Source organism: Heloderma suspectum, chromosome 2 (assembly GCF_057233095.1).
Source record: "Heloderma suspectum isolate Gila_16-S chromosome 2, 16-S_ref, whole genome shotgun sequence".
NCBI classification, from domain to species: domain Eukaryota; kingdom Metazoa; phylum Chordata; class Lepidosauria; order Squamata; family Helodermatidae; genus Heloderma; species Heloderma suspectum.
In genome coordinates, this window is record NC_139459.1 from 80,740,559 (window position 1) to 80,762,430 (window position 21,872).

The following is a 21,872-nucleotide window of genomic DNA, read 5'->3' on the forward strand; positions in this document are numbered from 1 at the left end:
CGGGGATGATCCATGCTACCTACAAGGCAGCGGGGGAGGGGGCAGGGAGGTGGTTCCCGGAAACCAACCAATCCTATGGTTGTCTAGCCTCTGACTTGTGGCCATAGGATTGCGCCCTTATTATATTTCTATACTGCCCGATAGCTGAAGCTCTCTGGGCAGTTCACAGAAATTAAAAACCATTAAAATACACTACACAAAGTACAAAAATGCATTTACATAAAAACATATAGACAGATAACACACACATGGACAACAGATACATATATATATATATATATATATATACACATATACACACATACACACACACACACACACACACACTTTTTTAAACTATCAGCCAAAGACAGTCTAAGATGTAACTAAAACTCATTGTTGTTGTTGTTGTTGTTGTTCAGTCGTTCAGTCGTGTCCGACTCTTCGTGACCCCATGGACCATAGCAAGCCAGGCCTTCCTGTCCTGCGCTCTCTCCCGGAGCATGCTCAAGTCCATATTCATTGCATCAGTGATGCTATCTAGCCATCTCATCCTCGGCCGTCCCCTTCTCCTTTTGCCTTCAGTCTTTCCCAGCATCAGGGTCTTTTCCAGAGAGTTTTCTCTTCGCATTAGGTGGCCAAAATATTTGAGCTTCAGCTTCAGTATCTGTCCTTCCAATGAGCACTCAGGGTTGATTTCCTTTAGGATTGACTGATTTGACCTCCTTGCATTCCAGGGGACTCGTTGCCAAATACCTGGGAGAAGAGGGTAGTTTTTATGTGGCGCTGAAAAGATTACAGTGTTGGCACCATGTGGGTCTCATCGGGGAGATCATTCCATAATTGGGGGGCCATCAACAAGAAGGCCCTCTATGTTGTTGCTGCCCTCTGAGCCTCCCTTAGAGGATGCACCCAGAGGAGGGCATTGGATGCTGAGTGTGGTGTATGGTAATGTACCAAAAAAATGACTATTGCACCAGGGTAGTGTACAATAAATATGACTATAAATAGTTCTATAAACACAAAATACAATAAAAACAATAAAAATCTTCTCAGTGTAAGAACACAGTAGCAAGATCCCAAATTGTTGCTAATTCTTTGAGAATAGATTATGGATATAAAAGCGAATCAAATTCAAAACTAGCACTGAGGATGATTCTCATTTGTTAGAGACACAGAACAGCAAAGAAATGCAAACAGCATTATGTGCCTGTTACGTTGTCAAAAATAATTGGCTCATTAATTCCAGCTATACAAATGTAATTATATTATGAAGGTCAAATACAAGAATTTACTTCTGAATGCATTTCATGTTAAGCACAGCCCCACATGCATTCTGTGTATGAAAATAATCAACAGTAATATTAACACCTTGAGAAATTTAATTGAAAACATGAGAGATACAGAGAAATGGAACCAAATAAAGCAAAGAGACCCCACTTACCGCACACACAGATAGAAATACGCAACACACACACAGGCACACACACGCAAATGCACCACATTATAACAACTTGGTAACTGTGACAACAGCATCCTGATGCTGCTTTTTAAACGTATTTATTTAACTCATTTTTAAAATTTTCAATATACATATATGTAAGAATAACAGATTGAAGTATGAAATAAAAAAATATGGAGTCGGATCCAGAGTTTACCTCCTGCAGCTGGAAGGGCTCCTTCCATCCATGGAAGGTTTCTGATCCAGTGAAACATTTCCACTAACGGAAGAGGAGAAGAGTTGATTTTTGTTGATTTCCCCTCCCCCTGCAGCCCCCTGTGTCCCCTGATCATCTGAAGCCAGGGTTTGGGGGACTACAGGGGGTGGCACCAGGGGCTGTAATGAGAGAGGGAAATCAATGAAAGTTGCCTCTCCTTTTCACCACCAGGATGTTACTGAGTAGATCTCTACACAGGGGATGCTTCCACCAGTGGAAGGAAATGCTGGATTCAACCCATAGGATTTTGGAATGTATGTGGCATCTCATGTTCTGTATGTGTTGAAAAACACTCTCTACCTTCCTGTACTGTGTTGGGAGGCAGTCATAGCACTGGAAGATAGGGTATGCGTCCTTGAGTTGCATTATCAATGCAGGGAAATTCTCCCTCCTCCCTGGCCAATAAGTGAATTTTATGCATGCTCACAGCCCACCTTCATTGGGGAAAGGGGGGGTCTATCTTGGTAGCCCACAAAAGGAACCATGTTTTGACTCAGCCAGTGCCAGCTCAAAGTTTTTTAGGGCCCTTGGGCAAGACACCATCAATGGGGCTCCTCCCTCGCTGAGTCTAACTTCTCATTGCCATTGTCACCAGCTGCTCTTGCTCCCCCTCCTTGCTTCCCTTTGCTTGTTTGACAGGCAGTGACAAAGTAGGCAGTAGCATCTATTGCTCCTCCACCTCACCACTACTGCTGTCTGGGCCAGAGCAACAGGCCGGTGAAGAAGCAGGTTGCAATAGTGAAGAGGAGGGCAGCTCCAGGGGGCTCTTGTCAGCAGTCCCCTGCTGGGGTGTGGGCCCTCAGCAGGTGCCCAAACATGTCTACCCTTGACACCAGCCCTGGGATCAGCCCTATTCAATATATCCCAGGTGATGAAAGTCACCAGATGTCTGAGTTAGAATTTAAAGTTGTGATGGAGTTCAGGATTAGTTAGTGAGATCATATACATATGAAAACCTGACTTCAAATAGCATTTGGCCTGATCCAGCGAGGGAGAACCACCTGAAGAAGCAGACTGCGGCAGAGTTGGACACCCCACAGGAAAAGCTGTGCATATCTTTTGATTTGGTTGGGAATATCCACTTGCATCCAGGGCTCCTATTGGTTGTGTGCAATGAGCTGTGTGTGACCAGAGTTGAATTGCCACAGCAGATTTGTCATTCAGGTTTAGTAGCGCTTTGTCTTTAAAAATATGAGTGCATAGAAAGATGCTCTTTTTTTCTTAGAAATTAGAAGTGAAAAGGTATCCACTATTGCAAAGGCATTTGAAGCATAAAAAGGAAAGACGATAAATCTGGAGTAAAAGGAACACACAAGCAAAACCGTGTTCCGCAGCTTCATTCAAAAGTGTATTTTATTCATGGGAAAGAGTCTTTTAGTTCACTCAAAACTGGTATAAATTTATGGAACCTTGAGCAGTACTAAAACATGGGTCTTTGCAGCTGAGGAGACTTGGGTGCTGCCTGCTATTAAAAACAAAAAGAATGGGAGTTGATGATGTCATGGCTTTTCTGTAGCATCAGCGGCCAGTATAACAGCTACAAAAACAATAAAGGCTATATCTGCTTTGGAAACGAGAAGTGTGTTTAGTCTGAAGCAGAGATTTAAGGTCCCACTTGTTGAACCTCAGAAATTTTCAATTTGGTCTGGTTCCCGATTAAAAACAGACCAGCTGAAAAATAAAGTGAATTGGAATAATTTGCCATCAGTTCTTAATATAATGACTGATTTCCCACTCTGTCTTCAGTAAGCAGCCAGGCAATGGGTTTGAATTAAGGCCAGGTGGAAGCAGGCCAAGCACGTTAAATTTAAGACCTTTCACAACTCCCTGCAGAAACTGTGCAAATAATGTACCCGAAATGTTTTCAGAATGCAGTGTAACTAAACTCTTTTGGCATCCTGATGTATTTTGTGCCCTTATTCTGCTATATTGCATAGCTTAAGAAATAAACTAAATAGGAGATGAGAAGTCAATTTCCTCAACAGAGAAACCGGACCTATCAAGCACAAGATGCCATGTTTCCTTATAGCACAATCCTATGCATGTTTCGTCAGAACCAAGTCCCACTGAGTTCAATGGGGTTTACTCCCAGGTAGGTATGCCTAGGATTGAAGCTGTAGTAGATAAACTGCTTGGAAAACATAAATTGTTGTTGCCTAGAAGTTTCTGCAACAGGCAGTACAAAATAGAATGGGTTAGATCAACACTTAGTTGTGCTTAGGGTAGACCCAATGAAATCTCGTTGATTTCAATAGATCTACTCCAGGAATGTCAAACCTCAGGCCTGTGGGCCAAATTCGGCCCACTTGAGGACCCAGTCCAACCCTCTGGGGTTTCCCAGATGGCCACACCCCTTTCCCCCAGTCACCAATGGTTTGATGGTTTCCTGACTGTGACATGGTTTTCTTCCCATTCTAAAATGTTGAAATGCCTCTCCGAAGGCTTAGTGACCAGCAGTAAGAGCTTTAAGCTAAAGTATGCTGGTATTTTTGGTACTTTAGCTCCGCCTTTGGACCCACCTGCCACTGGAATGCAACTCCCAAGACCTTCTCCAAAACTGAATTCAGCCCTTGGGCTGAAAGCGATCTGACATCCCTGATCTACTCTAAGACTGACTAAGGGCACAATCCTATGCATGTTTAGACAGAAGAAAGCCCGACAACTCCCAGCATTCCCCAGCCCACTGGCTGGGGAATGCTGGGAATTGTCGGACTTCCTTCTGTCTAAACATGCATAGGATTGTGCTCTAAGTGACTAAGCTTTGACTAAGACGTGGATCCATGACTAACTCTGGATCCAAACCAATCCTAATTTAGTTTCCCCACCACACCCTCCCAGCTTCTTGACACCTATCTTTTAGAGCATGTATATATTCATTTGACATAAAGAGTTTCTCCAGAAAGAGGTGACTTTGGAGGTTGAATAAAGAATCGAATCTGATTCAATTATTTCATGCTTCTCTCATTAGTCATCACAGATATGGCATCATTAATGTTGTCAAACTTCCAGTGAAAAAGGGACCGCCAAGACTGACATGCTGGAGATTTCACTTGCCAACCGAAACCTCAGCCTGCCAAATGGAACTAATATGTTAACTAGATCATTACATTTGAAATGGAAACATTTTAATGACCATTTCAGAACTATCCATCTTCCAGTTTGGACTTCATTAAAATTTGCACTTGAATGGTCATGAGAAAGCATAAAAGGGCTGGGGTGTGTGTGTTTGCTTAGTTTGGTATTTTCAGGGTTTGAAGGGGAAGGAAGAGGGGCTAATTAAACCATACATTATTATTTGGGAGCCAAGTATTTAATTTTAAAAAATGAAGATCCACATCTTGAAAACTGGCCAAGTTATTTAGGCGGTTTAAAAGCCTAAGAAATTCACAATGTGAATGAGGACTAAGGATACATGTAATTTTTTTTAACCATGTGGTCAATCTTGAAGCACCCTTACTGCATTCACTTTACAGGGCAATCCTATGCATGTCCACTCAGAAGTAAGTCCCACTGAGCTTACTCCCAGGTAAGCGTGCACAGGATTGCAGGCTCAAACATTTCTTTCACTTCCAGGGTTCCTCTCTAGAAAAAATAGTTCTGATTGGCTGGCCCACTGGTTATGTCACTAATAATCTCCTATCAGAATGGTAGGAGCAGTTTATAAAAACATTGTTATTAAAAAAATTAATAAGACAATTAAAAATGGATAAATGCATGAACATTATGTGGCATTTCTAAAAATAACAAAGGTGGATAGTATGTATAAAGCATGGAGGAAGTACAAGGCTGACAGTGGAAGCAGCATTCAGTTCAGTGGTCTGCGTGTCTGCCATTTTCAGCACCTAAAGAATTTGCTGGGATCTCTGTTTTTATATTGTGTCTGTCTTCATCTCTCTCTCTCTGTCTCTCTCTCCCACTAAAAATAAAATTAATGAAAAAGGTATTAAAAGAACAATGTGATCTTTCCATCAAAACTGGTATAGGGTAGGGTAAGTTTATGCCAAGGGATGAACTGGCTTTTTAAGTTTTCTATTACTGGTTTTATGCAACTAGTTTACCAGGGATGTTTGTGAATTTCAGTCTTTCTGAATTCTGACACAAACTGATATAATCTGCAACTCCAGGACTAATGCATGGACCAGAATGTAGCTGTTGCACTTCTCCAAATATTGTGACAAATGTATCAGAATGCATTTAGAAATGTGTATGCTGAGATAACCCCTTCATGGATCACTGCCTTGTTGTGGCGAAGGGGCTTGCGTAACTCAGTAAAGCCATAAGCTATGCCGTGCAGGGCCACCCAAGACGGACAGGTCATGGCAGAGAGTTCCGACAAAATGTGGTCCACTGGAGAAGGAAATGGCAACCCACTCCAGTATTCTTGCCACGAAAACCCCATGGAACGTATCACAAGGCTAAAAGATATGACGCCGGAAGAGGAGCCCCTCAGGTCGGAAGGTGTCCAATATACTACTGGGGAAGAGCAGAGGGTATTTCGAAGTAGCACCAGAAAGAGTGAAGCGGCGGGGCCAAAGCCGAAAGGACGCTCAGCTGCGGATGTGTCTGGTGGTGAAAAGAAAATCCGATGCTGTAAAGAACAATATTGTTTAGGAACCTGGAATGTCAGATCCATGAATCAAGGTAAGCTGGAGGTGGTCAAACATGAGATGGCAAGATTGAACATTGACATCTTGGGAATCAGCGAACTAAAATGGACAGGCATGGGCGAATTTAATTCAGGTGACCATCATATCTACTATTGTGGGCAAGAATCCCTTAGAAGAAATGGAGTAGCACTCATAGTCAACAAAAGGGTGGGAAAAGCAGTACTGGGGTACAATCTTAAAAATGATAGAATGATCTCAGTACGAATCCAAGGCAAACCATTCAACATCACAGTAATTCAAGGCCATGCCCCAACCACTAATGCCGAAGAAGCTGAGGTTGATCAGTTCTATGAAGACCTACAACACCTTCTAGAACTAACACCAAAAAAAGATGTCCTCTTCATCATAGGGGATTGGAATGCTAAAGTAGGAAGTCAAGAAATCACCGGGATAACAGGCAGGCATGGCCTTGGTGTACAAAATGAAGCAGGACAAAAGCTAATAGAGTTTTGCCAAGAGAACACGCTGATCATAGCAAACACTCTTTTCCAACAGCACAAGAGATGACTCTACACATGGACATCACCAGATGGTCAATATCGAAATCAGAGTGATTATGTCCTTTGCAGCCAAAGATGGAGAAGCTCCATACAGTCGGTAAAAACAAGACCTGGAGCTGACTGTGGCTCAGATCATGAGCTGCTTCTTTGCAAAATTTCAGCTTAAATTGAAGAACATAAGGAAAACCACTAAACCATTCAGGTATGACCTAAATCATATCCCTTATGAATATACAGTGGAGGTGAGGAATAGATTTCAGGATTAGACCTGATAGACAGAGTGCCTGAGGAACTATGGACAGAGGTCCGTAACATTGTTCAGGAGGCAGCAACTCAATCCATCCCAAAGAAAAAGAAATGCAAGAAAGCCAAGTGGCTGTCTGATGAGGCTTTACAAGTAGCTCACGAAAGAAGGGAAGCGAAAAGCAAGGGAGAAAGGGGAAGATACATCCAACTGAATGCACAGTTCCAGAGAATAGCAAGGAGAGACAAGAAGGCCTTCTTAAATGAACAATGCAAAGAAATCGAGGGAAACAACAGAATGGGAAAGACTAGAGATCTCTTCAAGAAAATTGGAGATCTCAAGGGAACGTTTTGTGCAAAGACGGGCATGATAAAGGACAAAGAAGGCAGGGACCTAACAGAAGCAGATGAGATTAAGAAGAGGTGGCAAGAATACACAGAAGAACTATACAGGAAAGATCTGAATGTCCCTGATAGCCATGATAGTGCGGTCACTGAACTCGAGCCGGACATCCTCGAGAGTGAAGTCAAGTGGGCCTTAGGAAGCATTAGTAACAACAAAGCTAGCGGAGGTGACAGTATTCCAGCTGAGCTATTTAAAATCCTAAAAGATGATGCTGTTAAAGTGCTGCATTCAATATGCCAACAAATTTGGAACACTCAACAATGGCCGCAAGACTGGAAAAGGTCAGTTTACATTCCAATTCCAAAGAAGGGCAACACCAAAGAATGTTCAAACTACCGTACAATTGCGCTCATTTCACATGCCAGCAAGGTGATGCTCAAAATCCTACAAGCTGGGCTTCAGCAGTATGCGAACTGAGAACTACCGGAAGTACAAGCTGAGTTTCGAAGAGGCAGAGGAACTAGAGATCAAATCACCAACATTCGCTGGATCATGGAGAAAGCAAGAGAATTCCAGAAAAACGTCTATTTCTGCTTCATTGACTACGCTAAAGCCTTTGATTGTGTGGATCGCAACAAACTGTGGCAAATTCTTAAAGTGATGGGAGTACCAGACCACCTTTCCTGTCTCCTGAGAAACCTGTATGAGGGTCAAGAAGCAACAGTAAGAACCAGACATGGAACAACCGAGTGGTTGATATGGCAAACCTAGATAGCATAATAAGAAGCAGAGACATCACCTTGCCGACAAAGGTCCGTCTAATCAAAGCTATGGTTTTCCCAGTAGTAATGTATGGCTGTGAGAGCTGGACTATAAGGAAGGCTGAGCGCCGAAGAATTGATGCTTTCGAACTGTGGTGCTGGAGAAGACTCTTACGAGTCCCCTGGACTGCAAGGCGGTCCAATCAGTCCATCCTAAAGGAAATCAACCCTGAGTGCTCATTGGAAGGACAGATACTGAAGCTGAAGCTCAAATATTTTGGCCACCTAATGCGAAGAGAAAACTCTCTGGAAAAGACCCTGATGCTGGGAAGGACTGAAGGCAAAAGGAGAAGAGGACAGCAGGAGATGAGATGGCTAGATAGCATCACCGATGCAATGAATATGAACTTGAGCACACTCCGGGAGACAGTGCAGGACAGGAAGGCCTGGCGTGCTATGGTCCATGGGGTCACGAAGAGTCGGACACGACTGAACGACTGAACAACAACAACAACAACAATGCTGAGATAAAGAATGTTTAAAAATGTATTTAAATGCGATTTTTGGTGCTGCTTTTAAAAACCGCATATGCATATTAATGCGGGAATGGGACAGATTTACGAGTGAACATATGTGAAAGTGACATCAACTGGAAATAGACAAACAGAACAATCCTATTGCTCCCAGATGGTGTCTGGGGAGCCATAGGATATGGCGGATTCCCACCCACCCCAGGCCATAGACAGAGCTGTGACCTTGGGGTGGGGGGGGTGGGGGGGGAGAATCTCCACTTTTAGATTTCCAAACCTCCACCCCTCCCAGCTGCCATGGAAAGCTCTGCAGTAGCTCCTCTTCTGAGGTTGCTTGGAAGAGGACAGGAAGTGTGAAATAGGGGTGTGCTGGTGGCCGGGGAGAGGATAAAAGAGATGAAGGCATAGATCTGCTAGATCCACAAACGTCTATGTTCCTGTCCCTACCACAGGGAGAGTAGGAGAGGTAGATGGGCTCCTTCCCTCATAATACTAGAACCCAGGAACATCCCATGAAGCTGATTGGTGGGAGATTCAGGGCAGATAAAAGGAAGTGCTTCTTTGCAAAATGCGTAGTTCAACCATGGAATTCACTACAAGATGTAGTGATGGCCACCAATTTGGATGGCCTTAAAAGGGGATTGGACAAATTACTGGAGGAGAAGGCTATCGATGGCTGCTAGTCCTGAATCCTGATGGCTATATGCTATCTCCAGTATGAGAGGCAGTATGCCTATGTGCACCAGTTTCTGGGGAACATGGGCTGGAGGGTGCTGTGGCACTCATGTTCTGCTTGTGGGCTTGCCAGAGATAGCTGGCTGGCCACTGTGTGAACAGAATGATGGACTAGATGGACCTTGGTCTGATCCAGCATGGCTCTTCTTATGTTCTCTGAGTCTCTGAGCCCATCTAGCTCAAAATACATTTAGGAGGAACAGCAGTCTAAAAAGCCCTTGCTTTTCCTTGTGCCCTACCAGGCTGGGCTTCTCATGCATCAATCCAGTTAGATTGTGCTCTAATTTGTCCATCCCTATAGTTCATGTGGTGATTATCTCACAATAAGCCAATATAAATTTGCATTACTGTCCTTCATTTCCTTTTCTAGTATAACAAAACAAATTATTTTGAACAATGTCAGTTTTCTTAAAATCTTTTCCTTACTATAATTACGTTTTAACCTATTTTAAATCACATCTTTCTGTGATTTAGATAAGATTTTTCTAATGCTTATTCACAGTGAAATCCCAGATGTACATGTTTTCAAAGCACTTTCAAAATCTTCATGTCTGTATGTCATTAAATGCTTTTGCGAGTTTGGATATACTCATTCAATCAGAAAATGGAAACAATGCTATAGGACTTTGAAGTGAGAGATCAGAGCTAAGAAATTTGGCTCAAATTTCAATCGCATGCAATAAAATGAATGAGCAGAACAAATGTTAAAAGCTGACTTAAATGCATATATACACAAGATACAATTAAGCAAATCATTTCCTTTATTAGGGAAAAATCAATGATTGGCCACAAATAGTCATTTTCACTAATATTTGCCTTTTTTTCTTAAAAACTTACCTCATTTCTTGAAGCCACCAGTTTACAGAACTGGAAAAAAGCCTATAGGTCCCAAGCCATTTTGTCTAGCCTTCCTAAACTGGCGTCCTCCAGATGTTTTGGACTACAATCCGCATCATTCCCAGCTATCATGGTCATTGGCTGGGGTAATGGGAGTTGTAGTCCCAAACACCTGAAGGATACTAGGGTGGTGAAAGCTGTTTTAGTCCAACAACCAGTGGAAGACATTCTGAAGTTTAAATAAACAATTTACTGCACAACTCTGCTTGTTAATTTAAACTGCATTTTCATCTTAAACATACTGGGAAGCACACTGGAAACTAGGGATGTACGAAAGTCACTTACCTTTCCATGGATTATGTTTATGGGGGGGGAGGTGTTCCGTCCCTCCCCCCGGAATCCTCGACGGGGGGGGGAGGCGATCCGTTCCTCCCCCCCGGAATCCTCGACGGCCGGCTGTGCTCCGCGGTGGCTCCGTGGAGCAGCTGGCCAGGCCCAGCCCAGGTCAGAGCCGTCTGCAGCTGGATTTCCGGCCGTGGAGGGCTCTGGGCAAAAAACACAAAAAAACAACCGCGTACGCAAATGGCGGCGGCTATGGCCACCGCCATTTGCGTTCCTTATTTTTGGCCGTCTGAATCTACGTAAATATTTACGTAGACTATGACGGTGAAAATAAAGAGGAATGCAAATAGCGTAGTGGGCGCTATTTGTGTCCCGTTTTGATTCACCGTTTTAGCCTATGTAAATCTTTACGTAGGCTAAAACGGCGAATCAAAAGGGACACAAATAGCGCCCGCGACGCTATTTGCGTTCCCCTTTATTTTCGCTGTCATAGTCTACGTAAATATTGACGTTGACTAAGACGACCAAAAATAAGGAACGCAAATGGCGGCGGCCGTAGACACCACCATTTGCGTATGCGGATGTTTTTTTTTAAAACCCACCCAGCCATGATAGGTTATGTAAAGATTTACATAGCCTATCACGTTGTGTTTGGTTTTTTTTTTTAAAACCCAGCCATGATAGGATACGTAAATCTTTACGTAGCCTATCATGTCTTTTTTTGCGCTGGCATTTGAATGCGCTGGCATTCAGCCTCACCGAGATTCGTGGCGGAATTCTCTGACATCCCTACCAGAATGCAAATGGCGGTGGCGGCAGCCAGTCAGAAGACCAGCCGCCGCAGCCGCAGCCGCCGCTACCCGGAACATCCGCCCCAGGTAAGTCTCGTTTTAGGGGGGATCCGCGGGGGAGTGGGGGGGAGCAGGCCGTTCTGCCACAGATTTCGGGGGGCCGAATGCACTGGCATTTGGCCTCACCGAGATCCGTGGCGGAATTCTCTGACATCCCTACTGGAAACAAAGTAGCAACAGATGTGCCCATTTGGCAACCTCCAATTGTCAGACCCAGCTCTTCAGGATAAGATGATGCCATATCCAGCCTGGCAAGACAAAGACTTGCTTGCAAGTTGCTTCTGCTTGGGCCATTTGGAGGTTCCAATTGAAGAAAGGCTGTGACTTTGTGTCGGCCTGCTGGAAAGGAGCCACGTCCTTCCATAGGGGCTATGCCAGGGGCAATCGCAAGGTGGGAGTGTATGTCTCAGTTATGATGGACTTACTAGGAAGGTAGCTGGAGGTGAGATGCAGGGAACCTGCTGAGTTCGATAGGCCTATCAGAAAAACCCAGGAAGGCTTGAGGGCTGGGTGGGAAACCTCTATGGTCTGGATTAGGCCTTTGGGCTGGAGGTTGCCTTCTCCTGGCCTGTCTCCTAGATAGGAGAGCAAGTACCAGTTGCAAAGGAGGACTGGGCACTTTTACTTGTGAAGAGACAATCTCAGCATGCTCATTTTTAGCACACTTATGCTGAGCTGCAGCTATCAAAAGATCCTCTAAATATAACCACTAAAGATATAGGAACTCTGTCTTCCTTTGCAGTTAGTCACCCTGGATGTACAATCTTTAAAGCAGGGATGGGAAACTTATGGCCATTCAGGTGTTTTTGCCTGCAATGCCCATCATCCTTCATCATTAGCTAAGCTGTCTAGGGCTCATGGGAGTTGTAGGCCAAAGCATATGGAGGATCACCAGTTGCCCACCCCTGCTTTAAAGGACACCTGGGAGAAAAAGCACAGGCTAAATCATTAACACATTACTGATTCACTCTTTTCGCATATTGTGCAACTTAGCATCAGAGGGAAATGTCCTGCTGGCTGGGTTTGCACCATCAGGGAAGGAAAATAAGCCATTGTAGCTTACCCCCCACCCCATCCCACACACACATGGATGCCAGTCATGCACTGCATAATTACCATAATTATCCTTGCTGGACACTGTTGTGTCATCTGAACCTGGTGAGGGTGGGTTAAAAACCACCCCGTAACCCCAGAACAAGCCATTGGTTGTAGGTGGTTTGTAAACCCACCTGCCCTCCACTATTGCCGGGTTTGGATGATACATCAAGCCACACCCAGTGAGGGTAATTATAGTAATTATGCAGCATGTGACTAGCGTGCACGAGGTGGGGAAATAAGCTATGTTGGCTTATTTTTCTTCCCTGATCACGTGAACTTGGACAATGAGTTTCAGCACTGAATTAACAAAGCAAATTATTATTATTATTATTGATTTTTTCAAAAATTTAGAAATGTATATTCTGCCTTCCAAAACAAATGTTTTCTCAAGATGGCTTATGATTAATATTGTAAAGAAATTTAAAACCAATTTCTAATAGTTTTTGACTTAAAGCAGCAGAATAAAACAATATCTAATGATATTCATTGAAATATGATTAAAAACAGAGCAATTACCATTTAAAAAGTCAAACTGAACCTTTTATCAAAAATCAGATAGAAATAAAAAGCAAAACTCCACCTAAATGCAATCATGGATGTACCTCCCTCAGGGGGAAATTCAGTAGATATGAGGGCGACCACTGAAAAGGCCCTGTCTCACCTAACTGACCTTAGGTGCAGGGCCTTTGTGGCCAAATTTAAAGTCTAGGAAGGTTCATAAGGGTGAAGGCCTGGTCCAAAAGCAGAGGTCAATACCAGTACTTTCTAAGCACAGAAGTAGCCACTGTAGCCAATATATAACTGGTATAATGTGCTCTGAACACTGGCCTGCACACACGTCTTGGAGACTTATGTTTCTCACTGTGTGTGTGTGTGGGGGGGGGGCAGTGTCAGAGGGTCATGGCTGGGGAAGAAAGGGATTTTCCTCCCCCCACACTGTGACTTTTATAAGAATTGGGGCCCCACACATTCAATTAGTTAAAGAAACATTGGAGATGTAGCTTCAGGCTCAGTATTAATCATCTTGTATAGTTTGTCCTTAAGTCAATCACCAGGGCAACCAAAGTTGCCCATTTCATAGATAGTTCATACCTTCCTTATCTCCCTTGGAAAAGAATAGACAGCTTTTTCCCCCCCACCACCAATTTTTAAATTTGCATTTAAGATTTTTCCCAGTATAATTGTTTTTGAGATCTTTTATATGACATGGCAGTTAAAGAGTGTGTATTGGCAGTGTTGTCCATTTAAGGATATATGTAAGGACATAAGAAGAGCCATGCTGGATCAGATCAAGGTCCATCTAGTCCAGCATTTCTCTTCCACAGTAGCCAACCAGCTGCCTGTGGGAAGCCCACAAGTAGGACATGTGTTCAATAGCACCTTCCGCTTTGTGTTCCCAGCAACTGATGTATGCTTTAGAAACCAACAACCCAGTAGAAGGTTCAGGAAATTAATGTGCAATTTACAAACCAGTGCTCCCTGATACTCCCTTTTCCGAAAAACACTGCAGCAGGTGTAGACTAGCACTCTGCCTATTCTCGTCTTGATCGCTGCATAAAACCTGACTCTGCCATTGCACAGAATTACATTTCATGACATAAAGCCAAGCTGTTATTCACCCACTGTCCTGATTTACATTTCCCAGCACCAAAGAAAATGCAGATCATATTTCAAAGCTATCAGGGCACGCACATTTGTCTAAAGGTTACCTCCAGGCCAAGAGATAAACCTGGCAAAGGAGGTGGATAAACTTAAAATAAAATTAAGGGTAAGGAAAATGTAAGCTTTTATTGGTCCTTGGCCAGACAACACTGTAATGCAGTTTCTATTAATCTAATATGAGAAATGCCCAGCTGTTACATTCTCCATAAAACAAAAATAGCTGTTGCGTTATTGGACTCGTCCCGTGAAAGAAGAACAGTTGTTTGTCAGAAATCCTTTGATGTAAAGTAACTTTGGACTGCTGTTTGCAAAACAATCATCACTTCTGTGTAGGAAATTACATGTACCCCGCACGACGCACGTACGCTGCCACATGCAGATGCCATGGGAACCTACCGCCAGTGGGGCTTCCTGCAATGTGTACACATAGGGACAGCCAAGTGTGTGTCATGCTACAATGGTATACATGGAAGTGATATTAATTTTTTGTGAGACCATCCATGGCGTGCTTGCCTAAAGGAGGAACTCAATCGGCTATTCAACGCTGTAAGAAAAGCCTTCAGAGCTATGAGTCCTATGGTTCAGCAGGGCTGGCTCAAGGCATTTTGCAGCCTGAGATGAAGGACAAGAAGTACAATTCTGTGTAGAGAAGCCAACTGGACTCAAGGTTAAATCTTACTTCAACACTGGTGACGGGAAAACATTCCTTTACCACACCTGAACTAGGGATGTCCACCACTTGGAAATCCAGCCCTTTTGGGGCTCGACTGCCTGCCAGCCTGCCTTCCTGGGCTTGCATTTGCGAGCTGAACCATGTGTTTTCCCTGAACTCAGGGGACTTCTTGTGGATTTTTGTTTATGGTTGGGCCACAGTTTGCACAATTTGCAGCCATACTTTGAATAAATGGAAAAACATGGAAAATCCGCTGACTGGCCTAACTTGCTGCAGGCCAAATCGGGCCAGTTAGAAGAAAATGGACCAAAGTCCAGGGGGCCGAACTGTCAAAAGCTTGTCAAGTTCCACCCCCCAAACAGATTCCTCTGACATCCCTAACCTGAAGGCTCCAAGCTACTTAGGGGTCACAGGGCAGGCGCCACATGACACACTCTCACAGCTTTCTCTTCCAACACCTTGCTGCTGGCTCCCAGCATCATAATGACTTCTCTAGAACTATAGGAGTTTGTATCATCTGCAAGAGCTTCCTGTATAGAACCTAATACTACTAGTAATCACTAGCCTTGCATGCACTTTAGCCAAGATAATTTGCTACACAGATCTTCTTTCATGCTGTATCAGTAAACATACACAATGTGAATTTAATACATAAATGGGCAGAACAACATCAATTTGTAAACAGTGACTCTGAATCACAAGATATCTGGTTCTTAACCTTCTTAAGTGAAGTGTGGTGTTTAATTAGCCAGCTTCAGTTAATGGAGTTTGGGGGGGGGTGGCATTAAAAACAATTTTGGGGGCTACTTATAAAAGCCATATTCTCATCTCCCACTCTAATATTAGAAGCAAATTATGAAAAAGGCACAGGAGATTCCACCCCACTCCTCTGAAACTGGTATTTGTTTGGGGGGAGGGAGGGGGTATTCCTTATTGGTGCCAATGGAGAATTTCTATACTAGTTTTAGAGGAGGAATTTTTGCTTAGGTACACAGCAGGGCAAAAAAGGGTCATCATCCCCCCCCCCCCGAGCCTGCTGTGACTCTGTTAGTTTTTGCCCCACCCCAGCTATGCAATTTGCATTTTTAAATGTGCATGTTCAAGTGAAAAGATGCATTTTACGTCATGTGTCATTTGGCCCTAACATTACTTTAAAATGTTAGATGGTCCAGCAGCTGATAACCCTGCCACAGTTTCCTACCATGGATCAAGGAAATCGAAAGGAGCTCCCAAATGTTGGATGAGAGCCCTAAGTTACTTGTGATCCTAATGTGCCATTTATTTAGATTATTTTTTGAAGAATCTATTATTTTGGCTTTCCAGGTAGTTGGAAGCTTAGACTCAAATGATTTGAAGACTTAAGGCAGGGGTGTGCAACTTGAAGCCCACGGGCCGGATCCTCAGCTAGCTAGCTTTCTTTCTTTCTTTCTTTCTTTCTTTCTTTCTTTCTTTCTTTCTATCCCCCCCTTTTGTTCCACTGTGGAACTCAAGGTGGCTACATGCGGTTCTCAGGTGGTTTCCCCTCCAAGCCCTGACCAGACCCAGACCTGCTAAGCTTCGGGAGGGTGGCTGCCTCATGTGCCTTCAGACTGTGCCTGGAACCATTTTTTGCAGTCCATACAGCTATCTGACTCTCCTGTCCCTTTTCTTCCCCATTCTCGTATCCCCATTTTGGGGTTCCTTCCACATTCTGTATTCTTCTGTTAAAGGGGAAAGATTGAAGCCAACTCTTATTGCTAGTGAAAGAACTAGCACAACGTCTTTCCAATATTGTTTATTTCACTGAACAGTATTGAAACTTAGCATTACTAAATAAGGAACCATCCCTTGAAATTAGTTCTACAGTCCTGGTCAGTGGAGGCTGGTGGCTCCGATTTCAATGGGGCTGTAAATCTACTCTGGCTTCCAGTCAGAACCAGCTAGAACTCGAAAGGAGCTATGCAAGATGCTGAACCTATTTTGGGGTTCAGAAGAGAACTTTAAAAAAATGTTCTTTAAAACTTTATTTAAAACTTTAAATAAAAAGTTATAGAACTTTAGAGCTCCGGCTGCTTCTGACTGAAACCCAGGATGGATTTATAGCCCCACCGAAATCAGAGCCACCAGTCTCCACTGGTCTTGGCTCCACCCCTTTCTGGGTCTGGCCCCATCTACTGCTGGCATGCGCCCCCCCAATAAATTAATCTCTAAGAAATGTGGCCCTCAACATCAAAAAGCTTCCCGAGTCCTGACTGAACAGGTGTATGAGCCCCGCCCATGTTCAGTGAAGCCATGAGGTGGGAGCACGATTGCACCTGCTGGCTATTTGCACACACACTGTGGCTCATAGTGACTACACATTAGTATGAAAGTGGCTTCACAGAAGTACAGCTCCTCTGCCCAATGGGGAACCCTGGCCAGATGAAGGAGCTATATATACACATACACCTGTGGGGCCCTTTTCTCTGAACTCATGAAAGCGTTGATATGAACACCCTTAAAAAAATCTAGCTAGGGATGGGGGAGAATTTCTCCCCGAAACTTCGGGGGGCCGAGTGCCAACGTATTTGGCCCCCCGAAATAGTTTCCCCCCCGCCCCCCCCCCCGGGATGGGACTTACCTTTCCCAAATGTCCCTCCCAGCGGCGGGTCCCGGCGGCGGTTCGGCAGGTCTTCGACAGGGGCAGAGGCGGCAGCCGGTCTTTTGACCGGCTGCCGCCGCCGCCATTCCAATAAAAATAAAAATAGAAAAACGCCCCCGTGATAGGCTACATGACGATTAACGTAGCCTATCACAGCTAGATTTGCAAAGTCAGCCATGATAGGCTATGTAAATCGTCACGTAGCCTATCACGGGTGACTTAAAAAAAAAAAAAAGCGTGTACAGCTAATGGCGGCCCCCATAGGGAGCCGCCATTCGCGTTCCTTATTTGGTCACTGTAGTCTACGTAAAGACTATTTACATAGACTATGTAAACGCTATTTGCGTTGCCCTTATTTTCGCCATAGTCTACATAAAGATTTACGTAGACTACAGCGACCAAATAAGGAACGCGAATGGCGGCTCCCTATGGGGGCCGCCATTTGCGTACGCGCTTTTTTTTTTTTTAAAGTCACCCATGATAGGCTACGTGACGATTTACATAGCCTATCACGGCTGACTTTGCAGATCTAGCCATGATAGGCTACGTTAATCGTCACGTAGCCTATCACGGGGGCGTTTTTTTAAAAAACTTTTTATTTCGCGGCCGGGCGAGGCGAGGCGCCTCCTCTCCGGCCTGAATTTCGGCCGGGTGAGGCGGGAAGCCTCCCCCCCGGCCTGAATTTCGGCTGGGCGAGGAGGGAAGCCTCCCCCCCCCGGCCTGAACTTCGGGGGGAGCAGCGAAGCGCCTCCCCCCCACCGCGAAGCAAGCTGCGAGACCAGGTAAGTGGCTTTCGTGCACCCCTAGGATAAACCCATTTTGTAAAGGCTATAAAATGTACAATGTGTAGCATTTTCAGGGGACTGTCACTGGAGCAGGGTTGTCAGGGTGGAAACTGAGCCCAGAGAGCCCCAGAGCAGTTCTGATTCTGAGGAGGAACAGCAATCCGTGGGAGAGGAGACAGCTCATCCCTCACAGGCTCAGCACCTGGCAGAGATTCCTCCTGCCAGCATTCCTAAGATAGATAGTGACCCTGGCAGTGAGGGAGTGCAGGAGGGGGGCTTCTTAGACGCTCGACGCAGACGCGAAGAGCGACGACTGATGGAGGGTGCGGAAAGGAGGCATAGCACCCATTTGGTGCACAAGCAACGACCGCCTCCCATGGACCCAAGGGCAAGAAGGAGGATCTCTCCCTAGCCCTTAAGTTCTGGGTCTTCAAGGGACTCCCTTTCAAATGGGGATCAGCTGCCTTCTTGAAGCTTAGGCCACTCTGCTGTTCTTTGCTTTAGTCGCTGCTGATTAGCATCTGAAAGAGTCATTAAGTTGTAAAAGGATTAAAGCTTTGAAAAGAAATACTTCCATCTGTGTCTTGAGTTGGCTATTGGAAACTACTGAGAGAGGCCGCCAAGGCGCTCCTGACAAGGGGACTGCCATGCAAAAGAGGGGTGGGAAAATCCACTTCCACCAGTGCAGTTGATCCAGCTTAAATCTGGATCCAAGCCATTGTCTGTAAGAATTCCCACTATGTCTAGAGGCATTTAGAATTAAAAGGAGGACAAGGGCGTTACAGGTGTGCTAGAGAAACCTCAAGGCTGTTTGGTATGTAGGCGTGTGTGTACTATGAGAAACAAAATGGAGCCCGTGCTTGTATTGTTAGCTGTATTAAACATCACAGATGTTTTTTTCAATCTTCTCAGCTCGCTGCCCGGCTTTTCAGCTGTATCCTGTAGTTTCTAGCACGAAATCCCTCCCCTCCAAATGTTCTATTAAAATAACACATGAAAATAAATGAAACATATCATTACTTTTACAATGGACTAATTGTAGTCTGTCAAGCCAGAGACAGGGAGCTATTTAAATCATAGCTCTCTTTCGAATTTCAATGTATGCTTTAAAAAAGGGAAACAAAAATAAGCCCCTGAGCCCTCCCTCTGCCAGTCTCCTCCTGCAAAAAAGAAGCAGCAGCTCTGTCTTTATCTCCCCATGCTTTCCCTCAAGGTGTCATTTAGGCTAAATATAGCAGCTGCTGATAATGAACAGCTGATCTGTGGATGGGGCAGGGAGTTTATTTCAAGACTTGGGACCTTGCATTCCTCGCAGGCTGGCTATGCCAAACCCAGTCCCATGAAGGCATGGCTAATAGCAACACTCTCTGTGAACTCTTCCCTTATATAGTTGTGGTTGCCTAAATCCCCATATCACTTTAAGGCAGGAGCTAGCAACTTCAGGGACCATGTGGGCACATTTGGCAATTTGAGAAGCTGTTGTGGGCACCATGACAAAATAGCTTCCGTGGGAGGCTTGGCTAATCACAAAGAACAAATAGCCTGCCCCAAAGACTGAATACAAGGCAGAGTGGGGACTGAGCTCCAACACACTAAACAACTTCTTTGGATTCATAGTTTTCAGTGCCAACAGAAACCTTTTTCACCAAAGGCAAATTCTGCATCCATATGTTCCCTACACACACATCACTTTGGTTTGAAGCGGTCCCAGCTGCTGGAAAGAAAAGGTGGCTTGTTTGCTTTTGTTAAAGTGGGAAGCTTAGGGTACCTTGGTGAGCACCAATAAAGGTGTCTGGGGTTAGGGTTAGGGCACCTTGGTGGGTACCCATAAAGGTGTCTCGGGTGCACCTGCCCTGACATCTGGAGAGCACTAGGTTGACGAAGGCTGACCTGAGTGAATGAGCCCATTTAGTCTTTGGCAGCTGTGAGAGGATAGGCCATTGACAAAATGCATAAACAAATACAGAAAAATGCAACATCATTGGGTAGAGTGGCCATGTGTCCTCTTTTATAGAGCACCGTTCTCTATTTGAAGGGCTGCCCAGTCTGAGGCTTACCTGGTAGGAACATGGGAGAGGGCCTTCTTGGTGGCTGCCCCAAGGCCCTGCAACTCCCTTCCCAGTGAGGCAAGAGTGGCACCCTCCTTGGTATGTTTTTGCAGGCAGACAAAAACTTTTTTGTTCTGGCAGGCCTTTGGGGATAGATAGTCTGGCCCTATGAGAATATGATGGATGGATACTACTGTTCATATTGTTGTTGGCTTTTTTAAATGTTAAAATTGTATACAATTTTAATATTATTGATGATTTAATTATATTTTTAACTTTTCTGCATTTCTATTTATATGTTTTAACTGTGCAAGTTTTTAATGTTGTAAAGCCACTTTGAGTCCCAGTATTGGGGAATAGGCAGGATATAGATGATGATGATACATAAAGAACCCTAAGAAGGGAGAACAGCAGGGGCCCTGACGTTGCCCATGAACACCCCATACCTGGACAGCAGACTAACCAGGTTGCCTGGTCACGGTCTTCCCAACTCTGAAATAGAATGTCTATTTAAAGTACAATAATGTTTTCCAAATTTTACATGTACATTATCTGTAAATCTGTGTCCGCTTTTGTCCTCTTTATTGGCAAAACATAGATGGCCACCCTACCATTGGGGTTTTCTTACAAGAATGTATGTGTAATGTGCAGTTTGCACCAAAGCTTCCAGAAACATCTGGATGGCCATTGTCGTAAATAGATTTGTGGACTAGATGGATCTTTGATTCAATCAGTTAAGACATTTATGAGTCAAGTGATACCAAAACATGGGAGCCACCCAAAAAGGGGGGCGGGAGGAAAGGCCTTGCCCTTTTAATGAATCCCTTCTGCTTTCCCCCAGTCAACCCTCTTTTTCCTCTCCCCAGGGCCAGGCTCCCAAATGGAGTTGAACAGTATGTAGGAGAGTCCCTCTGGAGGTAGTCAAGTGACAGCAGAGAAGGACATGGGCCCTCAGTCTTCTCATCCTTCTTCCAGCTACTCCTAGATAAGGATGTCAGAGAAATCTGTAACGGATTCAAATGAGTTTGAATTTCTGTGAATACAACCTGCGGATTCTGCAGCAGATTCTGATACTTTCTGGAATTGTACACAAATTTAGTTGTACAAAAATACATTAAAAAAAAAAACCCTCTTGCTGAAAATGCCTATTTCCCCCGTAGGCTAACATGTGAAAATGCAGATTTTGGGGGGATTTGTGCATTAGTGCAAATGTATATTTTCAGAAGTGCACATCTGTGTGAGTGAACATTTTCCAAAGCAAATGCAAGTTTGGGAAACTGAGAAGTATCCTCTCATTCCACCAATGAGCGGAGGACAGAACGAAGGATGCCTGATAACTAACAGAACACAGACAGAACGGATTTAACAAAATGCATAATCCCTATTTCCAGATGTTATTTTGAGCCTCTGGCTCAAAGGTTGCGTGGGACCCTGATCAATAGATCTTCTATTCCTATCCTGTCTGGGTAAAACACAG

The 21,872-nt window shown here is 44.3% G+C and overlaps 1 long non-coding RNA gene across 1 annotated transcript in view; it reads left to right on the plus strand.

The window, feature by feature from the left end:
- Positions 1-21,533, plus strand: part of LOC146352397 (uncharacterized) — an 85,952-nt gene extending 64,419 nt beyond the window's left edge. Inside the window, exon 4 of the long non-coding RNA XR_014787354.1 lies at positions 21,262-21,533. This is a non-coding gene — a long non-coding RNA (uncharacterized LOC146352397). The remainder of the gene's footprint in view (positions 1-21,261) is intronic.
- Positions 21,534-21,872: the final 339 nt, after the last annotated feature.